Raw genomic sequence first — 13,803 nt, 5'->3', positions numbered from 1 at the left:
TTGGAGATGAAATGTATGCAGCATATTTTTCTCTGTTAATGTGCTGTTTGTCTTTGTAAAACTTTTCGCTCTAAATTTGACAAAAGAAAATCCCAATAACATTTCTCAAGCTTAAGCCTATTCATAATAATTTTGTCATTAGCTGTGATTTTATACAGAAATACATACTGTGGGTTCAGATATCACAGAAAGAAATGCATTTTAAAACATCTGCACAGAAGCTTCTTTTAGACATGAACTGAACTTCGGATATATTTTCCAGAGGGGCTGTATGTGAGAATGCAAATGTCAGAGTTCTTGCTCCGGACAATTTACAAGATCTTCTCCTGCCCACAAGTAAAATGTCCGAAAAATTCACAGCAAGCATGCGGGTGTTCCTGAACTGTCCTGTTGTTGTGAACACGTCTGACTCGAGCAATTTTTCTGCTGAGTTCTTCATATGTGAAAGGCAAAGTCCAGAAAATGTCCATACCCAATTTCCCGACATTTTCTGGAGTTCATGTATGAAAACAGTGTTACATAACCACTCACTGCCTCATATAAGGTAAAATTATATCTGTATTTTTTTGTCCTTTTTGTTGCAGCAGTGTGCACTTCAGTTGCAGTTGATATGGTAAAACTGTTAAGCTGCTTTCAGACATGCACTCCGTATTTTCTTCACAAGAGGTGCATGTGTGAAAACAAATGTCCTAATGAGGTGCAACGCAGTTTCTACGGATTTTATCTGCCTGACCTCCTGGTATAAAGTCCGTAGAAATCCAGGAGAAGTCAATGTGTGAACACAGTGGGAGATCCCGGGCTGGATTCCCCGCAAGTTTAGGACACTTCTAACACACGACAGATGCAAAAATGAAAAAAATAAAACAAATATCTGAGTGAAAAAGCTATTCCACACACATAGAAGACACAAACGAAGATGTCAAGAAAGTTTCTGGTGATAAAAGCTGACGACAGTGTCGGGGTGCTGTAAACGTTATGAGGTGATCTCCGCATCAGATTGAATATGTCACTTCCTGCCTCTGCCTGCTGCACCCGACTGCTCCACCTCTCACCTGAATAAGGAGCATTTGTTGCTGTTGTGACCGCTTCTGTGCAGAGAACTTCCCGCTGTGTTGTGCATGTGTGAAAGACAAACTCTGGGTAAACTCCGTAGCCAATTCTACCCGAAGGTCATGTCTGAAAACGGCCTTATCAAACTGTTGCTTATCTACACATCCAGGAGATACATTAACAGTAGCATAGATTAGCAGTCATTCTGATCACCTTATGTATGCTCACTCTTCTTTCAGCTCTGTTTTTCGGTTTCCACCAACTTCTGAAGGAAATGATGCTCTGTAGCACCTAAATCTTTTATCACTTTCATTAGCTAGGTGCTAACTTTGTCAGTTTGAGCTGAAGTACAGTAAAATACCCTTGAAGGGAACTGCACAGTCAGCAATATCTGTGGGTTTATTATTACAGCAGCTTTAAGCTTTCTCATAAAACCAATTTCACATAAAGCCTGGGACACATAACTTGTGCGTAGCAGTCGCAGAACCTTTTGGTTTTCATTTCCACACCCATGTTGACAGGTTAGAGCAGCCACTCTGCATAAATGAGCCTCACCTCGCTACTGTCACACACCATCACTTCATAGTTCATAAGAGACACCTGTTCAGTTCAGTGAGGTAGACGTCACGCATACCAGGTAGGCAGTATGGCCCAGGCTTACAAAGCAGTAGTAGCTATTGCATTTTAGTGTTGTTATCACATTGTTCAACAAAATACAGGATAATCATTCCCCCCCCCGACACCTTTAAACAAGAGATGTGGTGACTGTCTCTCTCATCCAGGCTTTCTCTGGAGATTCTTCTCACCGTATATGTTTGGTCGAACAGAAAAACCCAGACAAACCCTTCCTCCAATGCACTGGTGTTGGCGGAGAAGTTCTGCAAGTCAAGTCCGACCTCTAAATATAGGCCCAACTTTCTGTCCACACCCTTGGCTATTTACAGCTGTGTCTCCACAACCTTGCTGGGCAGCCAACAAGCCCAAACGGGGGAGGCTGAGTTTCTGAGGGCAACAGTGCCATTATTTTTACCCAATTCTGGTGTGACCTGAGGACCATACAGCATAACTCAGATAAGATAAGATAGACTTAATCATCCCACACTGGGGAAATTTGGACATCACAGCAGCAGAAGGGCATTAAGATAGAGGCTACAGTGTGCAATACAGCTTACCAAGTTCTCCTTTATGTATTTACTCGTAAAACTATAGGGTTAGGGTGAGAAATAGAAGCAAAAAGACAAATCCCGGATATATTTACTTATATAGAGTGACAACTACTGAGCAGCTGTGTCAATACCTCAGGCACATTTTAAAAACCAACAAGATTGGATTGAGCCTGGCAAGACTTAGTGGGAGGTAAATGCCAGGACAAAGTTTATATGAGTGTTCAACATGTTGGAACTTTTGCAGCATTTTGCAACATCAACATATAAAAGTTAAATTTTCATCATCAATATAAACATTCAGTGGTCTGTCTGTCTGTGTGTGTGTGTGTTTGTGTGTGTGTGTTTGTGTGCACATTCCAAGTGTCCAGAGGCCACACATGCCCGAGTTATACGAAGCAATAATTCATGGCAGGGAGCTGTCAGGCAGCAAGCTCATTTGGCCTGAACTAAAAAGCGCCATTTAAAATCAATCATGTACAATTGTCAATCCTTTTCTTCATCTGATATTTTGCCCAAGCTCTTTTTCAGACTATTACTCCAGCTCGCTTCATGTCTGACTATCTTCTATTCTGAAATCATAATTGAAAACATTAATTTTTTCCCTCCTCATCAAAAGCTGAAGCCCCATTATTATGGTGAATTCAACATCGCTTTAATGAGCACTTTAAAATCGTTCCTCTCTTTTTTTTCCTGCACATTGTCTTTTCTTTCAGAGCGTAACATTCTTTAATCAGTTGAGGAACCAAAGTGCTATAAAAGAGGGCCAAACAGCCCCTCCATTCCAACATGTGGCCTCATGTTAATCCCAACATTAGTCTTCCCCTCTCTCTCTCTCTCTCTCTCTCTCTCTCTCTCTCTCTCTCTCTCTCTCTCTCTCTCTCACTCTGTGAAAGCCCTGGCAGGCCTGGTGCTTCTTCTCCAACTCGTGCACATTTCTCCCCCATTCCTCTTCTTCTCCAGGGCCAATTACAGGCTCCCAGACTCGCGGGAAGGCTGCCTGAGCCAATCAGAAAAGAGGGAGGCTCAGCCCAAGCCTCCTGGGGTCCCTTGGTAAACATTTAAGGCATCTGTGGTCAACCTTCCTCCCACTACCTCTGCCCCAAAAACACACACACACACACAAACACACACACACATTTAACATGAGGGCATTACACATACAAACACGCACATACAGATGGCAGCCCACTGCCAGCACCAGGGTTTTCTCCCATGTTTCCTCAAATCTCTATTAGTCATCTGTGTTTGTTCAAAAGGATCTGCCAGGCAAGGGAGGTTAAAGACCAGGGGGGATGGTGGCGGTGTGAGGGTGAAGCCAGGGAAAAAAATTAAGTTTAAGGAGTGAGAGGTCACATCATGTCTGTATTAGTCCCTTCTATAGCTGCAGGAGAAAAGTATGCACACACACACACACACACAAAGCAATTTTGCGAGCAAAAATTCTTCTGAGGTTCCACCAAAGAAAAAGCAGAAATGGTGCAGTGTATGCGCTGAAATATCATGTCTTCATGACTCAGTCACCATTTTTGTAAACATGACCCAACTCACAGTCATGTCCTTATTTACCTTATTCCTGTTTTTTGGATAAGACTGGATCCAGGGAGGTAAAAGTTCAAATTTATGAGGAGAGGGGAGTGGCCTTGAGAAACAGACTTTCCTTTTTCTAAACTATTGGTGCAGGGTCATTACAGGGGAGAAAACATAACCAAGAGGAAAAATGTGAAGACCATGAACATTATCAGATTTAGTTACATGGTAATAAAACATTCAGATTTGTGAGATTCATCCACACAGACACAGTTACAGTTATTTAATATATCAATTGTTATTGTGGAAGAAATATTCCTGAAGACAGTATTTATTGAAATGTTGCATTAAATGTTCTTTTTTAGCAAGTATAGACAGTGTTTAGGAACTTACACTTATGATTAGGAAAGTAAAGAAACAGGACATGCTCATTGAACAAAAACATATCTGAAGTCATATCTGAAATATGTTCTAACTTACTGCTGTACTTGGAGTGATTTGGTAATTGGCTGACACATGCTTCAGAGACATTGTTTGACAAGATCAACTCTAAATGGCATAAATGTCTATGGACAATAAACCAAGAGACATTTTTAAAGTTACATTTTTCTCTTTCTGAAGTACAGAAATGTCTGCTTTTCTTGTGCAGTAGTACTGTTGGGCCATTTCAAGAGGTATTGCAGGTTTTAAAGATTCCAGAGATTAAGGTAAACAGTTTGTATATGAACCACATTTTTTCTTTTTTGAGGTGCCCATGAAGAAAGTGATCTGGATGCATGGATTCATTCATGGATCTGTCCTTAGTGACCTTAAAGGCATACATTACATTTTTTCACAATTTTTACTAGTAGTTCTTTAGAGCAAGCAACCGGGGGTCCATATTTTCTTAATGCCATTAATGAGGAGAAACATTGAAATAGACAAAGGTGATGCAATACACAGCATTGAAAAACCAATGCATATATGCCTGGTATACTATAGTTGTTTAATTAAATAGTTGTATCACATATAATTATCATAGAACATTTTAGGCCTATTCTTTTAAAAATAGCAGAGATATCAATTTTAACAGACTTACTTTGTACTTTTATCTTTTTCTAATTTTTAATTTTACACAAGTAATTTCACTTCTACTTAGGTAAAGATTATTTTAGCCATTGATTTTATCTTTGCACTGGTTTGAAAAAAAAGTAATTTTCTAGTAGTATTTCCCTGCAGAGTGTTGAATAATCTAACCTTACAACATACATTCATTAACACAATTATACAAATGCACAATATACAGCCATGCACAAACATAAAAGCACACAGGAAAATGAGGTCTTCCTAAAATGGGATAATGACCACATGCTGGGATGGACTGAAGCTACAAGGACAACGGATTGTTGGCTTTAACCTGTGTGACACCCTCATCTGAAACCGGCACACACACCCTCATTAAGACAGAAGACAGGAGTTCAGCTGATAATTGGTAACTTTGCCTGAGTCAAGTGATTGTTCCAGATGAAAGATAGTGAAGTCCAGACAGACATCAGAGGTCATTTGTAAATGTGGCACTGTCGGTAAAATCAACACAGACAAGACCCCTAAAGTAAATAATAAAACAGATGTGTAAAAGGAAAAGCTTGCTCTGTGTTTTGCTGCATCTTCAGATGGATAATGCTAGTTGATGACATCTCTCTCCATGTGTATGTACACAAATGCAAAATAGGAAACAGACAAAAAGATTACACATATGTCTGGGTGAAAAAGCGGTGCCAAACGAGATGTCAACTCACTGTAACGGGCCGATGCCGGTGTTGATTAGCTGTACACAATTTCTAAATGCTCTACCAAGACGACACCTGTTGTTGTGAACGTGTCATACTTGTACAATGTTCACATGTGAAAGACAAAGTCTGAAAATGGCTTTGTAGGAAAATTACTTACACACAAGTGTAAACAAAACACTCCTCAAGTTTTTAAAAGCATTAACTGTAATATGAATGAAATGCATCCCATTAGTTCTTTCCTGATCTTCACTGACTGTCACCATCAATTCTTTCTTCTGTCCTTTCTTTGGCACCTCTCATTCAGTGCTCCAAGCTTATCTCACTGGGCCTGTTGAGGGCTGCAGCAGCATTAAAGAAAGATGTGAATCAATCTGGGTTGACCTTGTTAATTACTATGAAACCAGTGACTGAATTAGCAGCCAAACCTGCATTGCTAAATCCCAAGGTATTCAGGGTCTGATAGCCTGCAACCAAAGGCAATCAACTATCCTGGAAGCAAGCCCATATGAATAAAGCCTGAATTTGTGACACCACAAAGCATCTTTAATGGGAGCGGGGGACCACAGTGGGTGAGTAGGAACAAGCACTTTGGGTAAAATGTGCTAACGTGGTGAAGCCAGGATTAGGCTCCAACAAGAAAACATGCAAATGAAATATAACTACTCACAAAAACTTACCAAGAGGATTTATGTTTAACCATTGTGCTTTTTTTTTCAGCCAACTCTAAACTGCCAGCTCCTCCATGTTGTCAGTTTGTGAAACGTGTTAAGCACTCCTGATAAATGGTAAACGGTCTGTATTTATATAGCACTTTTCCAGTGCCACTCAAAGCGCTTCACATTTACCCACAGTTTTTTGCTCTTTACCCATTCACACACACACTCATACAGTGCATCTTTGTGCAGCACTTTCTCTATCATACATAACTCACACATTCTTGGTCCTGCAGGGCGATTAGGGGTTCTGTATTTTGTCCAAGGCAAGCAAAATAAGGGGATCGAACAGCTTCATCAGAAATGTTTTACTCCCTGACATTAGTATCGGCCCCCAAAAATAAGAAAAAACAACTGGATCTGTGACAAAATGAGAAGTTGTTATTTATCTTGATGATATACAGAACTAGACAAACATATACAGTCGTGTAAATGTTGACATTTTTAAAGCAAAATCACATCATGCCTTTCACATACTGAGTATCCATAGACTTCCAAACATGAATTAACTGGAATCACTCTGCCTCAGTGAGGTGGTACTTTACTTAATGACTTCGACAGTGGTTGTCAATGGGCGGAAATTATCATATCTTGATGTTATTAACACACACACACACACACACACACACACACACACACACACACACACACACACACACACACACACACACAAAGTAGTCCAAGGCCCACCATTAGGTCCCTCCATAATTACACAAGAATTAAGGAAATTGATTTTCTGCTCTCGACCCGTCCCTTTCTCACCTAATCTCTGCCTTTAAAATACACAACATTTGTGCAAAAATACCACAGGCTTCAACATGAGCCTGTCGCACCAGACACAAGAAGAAGAAGAAGAAGAGGAGGAGGAGTCCGCGCTGGCAGAGACGCTCACACAAGAACTGTCGTAACAGCTACTCCTCGTAGCTTTGGAGTGTTGGATGTATTTACATGCATTAATTAACTGTGTGTGTGTGTGTGTGTGTACTTGCATTTAAATATTTTTATGAAACATTTTGAGCATAGACCTTATGGACAGTGAGGACATTTTTCGATTTTATGTTTAGGGTTAGAATTAGGTTTAGGTTAGGCATTTAGTTTTGATGGTTAAGGTTAAGGTGGGGCTGGCAAAGGCATTATGCCTATGCATGTCCTCACTAAGACCGCAGTACAAGAATGTGTGTGTGTGTGTGTGTCTCTCAGGCATTCAGATCTGGCTACTGGATGGCTCTTAATGTCTCCTGCTCCTATTTCATAAGAGAGAGTGGAAAACTCAGAGTCAGCACACTGGCATGAGAAGAGCCTCTGCTGGACGCAGATCAGGACACACATCTGCAAACCCTGCCACGGTCTGTGAGTGTGTGGGAGGCGAGACAGGGAAAGAGCTTGCGTTTGTGTGTACGCTCGTGCACGGATATGTGTGCGTAAAATCAATTGTGTGCATTGGAGTGATAAGAAGAAAGGTAAAGAGAACAAGCAACAGAGTCCAGCAGAGATGTAGAAAGTGTGTGCAATGCAGAGCAAACATTTGATCCTAGTGGAGAATACCTGCTGAGGTGTTGAATGCTACACTCACATTGCTTCTCACATTGCTTTAACTTGAAAAGTTGAAAAGTGTTTAAAAGACAATATCAAAGTTTGTGTTGCTTCTTGTTTTAAGTATATGTGTGCAGATCTGCAAGCTGCTCTAAATCCTGCACTTTCTCCCTCGTTGTCAGACACACACGTATGTCCTGAGAGTCGTGCACATCACAAAAGACCAAAGTGCAAATGGAGGTGAAAAATCGAATGGTCTCCAGAATGTTGTCAAAGGGTGTAGAATGTAACAGCTGTACTTAATGTTGTACGTGGGCGTGTGGCAGACACTGAGACAGAAACCAATGGAACTAACGTCTCTTAAAACTTCTCACCTCATCTATTAAAAAAAATCTCCTCTTTCCATTACCTGGTGGATGCTAATGGCTGTCATTACCCATGTCCTTCATCGTGCTGTGCCTCTACTTCCGTGCTTACTGAGCATTACAACGTTGAGTCCCATTAAACGTTATTCAGCTACATTCAGGTGAATATTTTCAAACCACGCTGTCTGATTGAAAAAAGATATGCACCATAACACAAGTATCAAAGGGAACAGATTTCTGAGGATTATTAAATTGGCCTCTAACTAACAGCATCCAGTGGACGTAATAAACAGGCAGTATTTCATACAGCTGTGTGTGATGTGATTCAGACATAAAGAAAGAGCCATTACAGAGGAAAACTGCGAGCAAAGCATTCCTGTCAAGTTCATAAACACATTACAACTAAACATGAGACTCAACAGTGCAATAAAACTGTCTATGAGGAAATTAATTAGCCAGTCCCACTACAGAGAAAAACAAACCTTTAATTAAATGATTATTTAACATAAATCCTGAATGGATCCAGAAAATGTGACGCATGAGGCTGAAAATCCTTTTTTTTCCCACCAAAAAACAGAAAACCTTGGAGAGGCAAAGCATTGAACAAGGTCGTGCGTATATAGGTTTTCACATTGTGTCTAATCATAGTGTGGTGTGTTTCCTAATTGAAACAGCAGAGCAGGGAAAGTGTTTTCCTGTAGACAAGAAAACAATGTGAGAGGAGAAGCTGAAACTAAAAAGATTTTAAATTCACTAGAAGCTGAAGCATTTCAGTGGGATACAAACCCTGATATTCTGCTCTTAAAGCCAATACTGGATGATAAGTATTCCCGATCCACGTATCAATACAGTGCAAGACACTGGATTCATTAGATATATATTACATCCCTACCATGTCCTCCAAAATAGTCTAGTCTAGGCTGGCCTTGATGAAGCTATGGCAAGTGTTCCATATTATTTTTAAATTAATTCTGACTATTAGCTGGCTCCAAAAACTGCTGTTTCTGTTTCATATCAGTGAAAAGTGAATTTCTTCAGATTGTTTGGGCTGTTCACGAAACCAAATCAAAACTGTCACCATGAGCTTATCGTCTTTTCACTGACACTTCTCATTGTTTGTGATTTAACAGGCTGAAATGTTCATCACCTGTAAAGTCACTAATCATAGTTGTACTTAATATATAAATATCTGTTATGGGCCAAATTAAGCTCCATCGATTGTATCAACAATTACTCTACTAAATATTTAGAAATATTCTGGATCATTTTAAGCAGCACTTTTTCACCATCTTCTTCATAAATCACAATATACAGCTACAAACACTGGAGACATCTCACCAGTCCACCATGTCTGTCACCTCATACAATCCCCACAGTGTCCCACTGTGCAGAAGAACCGTACACAACCTCAAGTTTCTGTGGTTTTAATGCGGGCTCTTATCAACAATGCCAATTAAGTTAAGCTCAAGATACAGGCAGGCTACAGTGAAAATGTTCTACAATCAGCAGCCAGATGCGTAAAAGACAATCTAAAGCAGTCCGAAGCAAAGTTTTACGCGTCGTGCGTATAGCTGCGTAAAACCGGAGTTTTGGAAAACATGAAGACAAAAGGTGCAGCGAACGCGTTAAAAGCATAAAACCACTCACTTGTTGTGATGTCTCGAGCGGATCGACTTTTCAGAAGTTGGTCATCTGATGTCCAGCGTGAGCACCGACAGGCTCGGAAAAGTCCTGCTCCCTCACCTCGAGCCTGCTGCTCGGCCCCGAAACAAGATCTGATCCGAGCAGGATTTGTTCACATCGCCCACCCACACCTCGACTCGAGTGAGCGCCGCTTCCCCACGGACGGTTTTCTGTCTTTTCTGCCACTCACTTCATCATCAAGCCCGTGCTGTACTTTCAGGGCTGCTCACACACACACACACGCACACACACAAACACCACCACCTCGCTGAGACTGAGCCACTATGTGTGTGTACGTGTGTGTGTGTGTGTGTGTGTGTGTGTGTGTGTGTGTGTGTGTGTGTGTGTGTGTGTGTGTGTGTGTGTGTGTGTGTGTGTGTGTGTTTCACATGGCGGCGAGGCGCCCTCATCCGCCAACAATCCACTCTTACTCCATGATGAGCTGAGAGAGAGACGAAGCCTGCAGGGACAAACCTCCAAAATAAAAGCCAGAGGGAAAGAGCAGTCTGTTGCAACACTTTCTCTTTACTGAGACAAAAATATGAAATATACATTTTCTTCTGTTATTTGACTGCATCATATTAACCCTATGACACAGATAAAAAAATATATTTTAATTATAAACCAATGACACTGATTTCCTATATTGAAAACACAGCAAAACATAGTGTGAGTTAGATAGATAGATAGATAGATAGAAAGATAGATAGATAGATAGATAGATAGATAGATAGATAGATAGATAGATAGATAGATAGAAAGATAGAAGGATGGATGGATGGTGGGGATAGATAGATAGATAGATAGATAGATAGATAGATAGATAGATAGATAGATAGATAGATAGATAGATAGATAGATAGATAGATAGATAGATAGAAGGATGGATGGATGGTGGGGATAGATAGATAGATAGATAGATAGATAGATAGATAGATAGATAGATAGATAGATAGATAGATAGATAGAAGGATGGATGGATGGTGGGGATAGATAGATAGATAGATAGATAGATAGATAGATAGATAGATAGATAGAAGGATGGATGGATGGTGGGGATAGATAGATAGATAGATAGATAGATAGATAGATAGATAGATAGATAGATAGATAGATAGATAGATAGATAGATAGATAGATAGATAGATAGATAAACAGATGTAGGTGGGTGGCTGGGTAGATGGATTAGTTAATAATTCGTGAGGGTTCTCAAATAGTGTAAAGTATATTTAAAACCCTAAAGTTGCCTTTATTCAAATATTCCGATATTTACTGCATTTGGGACCAATATCATTTATTTATTTATTCATTCATTTATTTTCCAGTCGAGGCAGCCCTTGAATTATGGATGTAAAAGGTATTAAGTTCAGTCTTCAACAAACTAATCCTCTCAAACACCTGTAGGCTGTGTTTAAAAGAATAAACAACAACCTGTCTCTGAATGTAAATGAAACTCATTGAGAAGCACAAACAGTGCATTGTGAATGGTGTGACAAAAAGAGTGCAGCCCTCTCACGTGCAGGGTCCACTGGAGGAGTGCATGACGCCACGAGAGGCTTGCCTCGAATTTCAGCTGTCAGTGGATATACACCCCCTGACCCAAGAGAGGAAAAACACCCCTGACACGTGAGAGAGAAACACACCCATCCAGCTGTTGCTGCTGGTTTTGCAGGTTTTTTTCGTTTCTCTCCTTGTGCACAGTCTGATTGCATGTGTTTGCCTGAGTGGACATTTGTGCTTAATTGTTTTATTTGAGCTCAGGATTGAACTTTGAATCCATAATCATCCCAAGACAGTGCAAACAAAATGTGCAGCATTGAAAAGCCATACAAGGATAAAATTGCAGTGCTGCAGCATGCTCTAACTAACTTCACTTTACTTGCAACACTACACTTTTGAAATCTGATCCTGTCAACAAACAGGGTCAATAGGCCTCAGCTCAAGATGCATGGTGGTATGATAAACCTGAATAAACTGCATCATGTTAGGAGCAGTACTCAACGTGCTCAGCTGTAAATAGAAACACAGACAGAGAGATAAACAGGCAGAGGCACAGAGGACGGCTGGGAGTCTGTATTTTCTCGTCCATCTGCCAACGCAAAGAGCCTGTGTCTCTTGACATAATTTGTGATACACATAGAAAGAAAAGGAATTGGCCCGTCTCTAGGCCACTGAGCAGAGCCATCCTTATATCTTTTATTTCCCTGTCCCCTTTTCGTTTACAAGGCCCACAAGTTATGGCCGAGCTTTTCCCAAGTCCCCCCCAGCTGCAGTGCACATAAAAACACTTGATGAGCTACCAAGACTGCTCTCATGAACAAATACTATGATTTATAGCTTGTAACGCAGAGGAAGAAGAAGAAAAGTACCACTGAAATGTATTCACTGAGGGTTGTTTACCATCCTTCACTAATTTCAATGTACCTTTTTCAATATATATATATATATATATATATATATATATATATATAGACATCATTTCAAGCAGGGTTACTCCAGGTTACTCTCATTTGCTTACCTTTCACATGACCAGAGGCACTTTGTGGTATTAATTACCAAAGAGCAACAAACATGGCCAAACAATTAGTTCATATTAAATGACCTCTGTACATGTATTGGTAGAGAGCTCTGATTGGAGGAGAGCAGGGGGCGTCCATTGAATTAGTTCCTTTGTTATGGAATACTCATTCCTGTGATTGTCTGCTCTGAGTGATCATGTGGACTTAGGCTGTATTGAATGTGACAACAGAACAATACATATGGCCCACAGACTGATGTCACTGTGGCGGCGCTGCATGGACCTGAACTGGGCTGCATCCAAACCAGCCCCCTTTGAGCTACACCCACATCGGGCTGTTTACTGTGGGTGACGGTAAACAAGCATAACTGCAGAGCTTCCCAGCAAAAGTGTTTATACTTACAGAAGACTGTACATGTAAAACCAGTGTGGAAACAGAATCAGTCTAAATTCTTGGTTGTTTTACAAGATGTTTTGTTTTTCAGTGTCAGAGCCTCCTCACTGAGGATGCTGTAGTCGCTGCAGGCCACATATCTCATGGCCATAAGTGGGTTTCTGCAGGAGCATGCCTTTCAGCAGCAATGTAAGATCTATTAGTGTTTGTCTGTCTATTTTTGTTGTCCACATAATTTTAGAGTGGCCTTTGTGTCATCCCCCTCAAGTCACCTGTAATGTATTTAGTACAGGCTCACATTGCAAGTGTGGCCATTCCCAACTGTGTCTGCACCCTACTGCCAATTGGATTAGGATAAAGGAGAGGAGATGGCTACAGGGGGAGAACATGCACACATAGCAAATATAAGAGCAAATCACTGTGCTCCTGCTTACATATCTTCTTTAATGCAGAGCTGTGGATAGGCTCAAATAATTCACTATTAACAGTTCTGAACCCTCCTCCAGTGTTACGAGTCCCAAACCTGCCACATACATGACAGCGGGGGGTCGCTGGGATGGAAGCAGTGAAGTGTAGGGAGGAAATTGAAGTGAACTAGTGGGATTGCATGGGATGAGTTAGATCCACCAAGTATCAGCATGAGAGGCCCGTCATGTGCAAAACAACTCAATTAAGAGGGACGCTTACCCTAATCACTGAATGCATCATGCAAATTATGTTTTTTTTTTCAATGCCTTCTTTAATCTTGGCCGTTATCGTGGAATACAAATCAGGGACTTAACTCTAATGAGAGGAGGAGAGAGTGGAAGGAGTGGGATGGGACGAAGGTGAAGAAGAGGAACAGCAGGAGATGGAGCGGCTGATGTGAAAAAGAAGGCGTTGGAGAAAGGTAGTGAGAAATAGCTGGTTGCATTTATCCCTTTAACAGTGTTTGGAGTTACAAGTCAAATACTTGTTAACGGAGAAACAAATCTTCATTAGAATAATAGTATTTACTTTCTACTTCTACTCAGCATTCATGTGTTTGCTCTGATTATAGCATGTCTGCATTATCTTTGCACTAATGATGCTTGATTTTAATA

General features: G+C 40.6%; 1 protein-coding gene across 1 annotated transcript in view; it reads right to left on the bottom strand.

Moving 5' to 3' along the window:
* ghra (growth hormone receptor a) overlaps positions 1-10,095 on the bottom strand; it is a 29,059-nt gene extending 18,964 nt beyond the window's left edge. The window contains exon 1 of the mRNA XM_020102722.2: positions 9,774-10,095. The gene's annotated coding sequence lies outside the window, so the exon portion shown is untranslated. The remainder of the gene's footprint in view (positions 1-9,773) is intronic.
* Between the last annotated feature and the right edge of the window lie 3,708 nt (positions 10,096-13,803).

Source organism: Paralichthys olivaceus, chromosome 4 (genome assembly GCF_024713975.1).
Source record: "Paralichthys olivaceus isolate ysfri-2021 chromosome 4, ASM2471397v2, whole genome shotgun sequence".
Taxonomy (NCBI): domain Eukaryota; kingdom Metazoa; phylum Chordata; class Actinopteri; order Pleuronectiformes; family Paralichthyidae; genus Paralichthys; species Paralichthys olivaceus.
The sequence above is the reverse complement of the archived record's forward strand: the minus strand, read 5'-3'. Positions and strand labels throughout refer to the sequence as shown.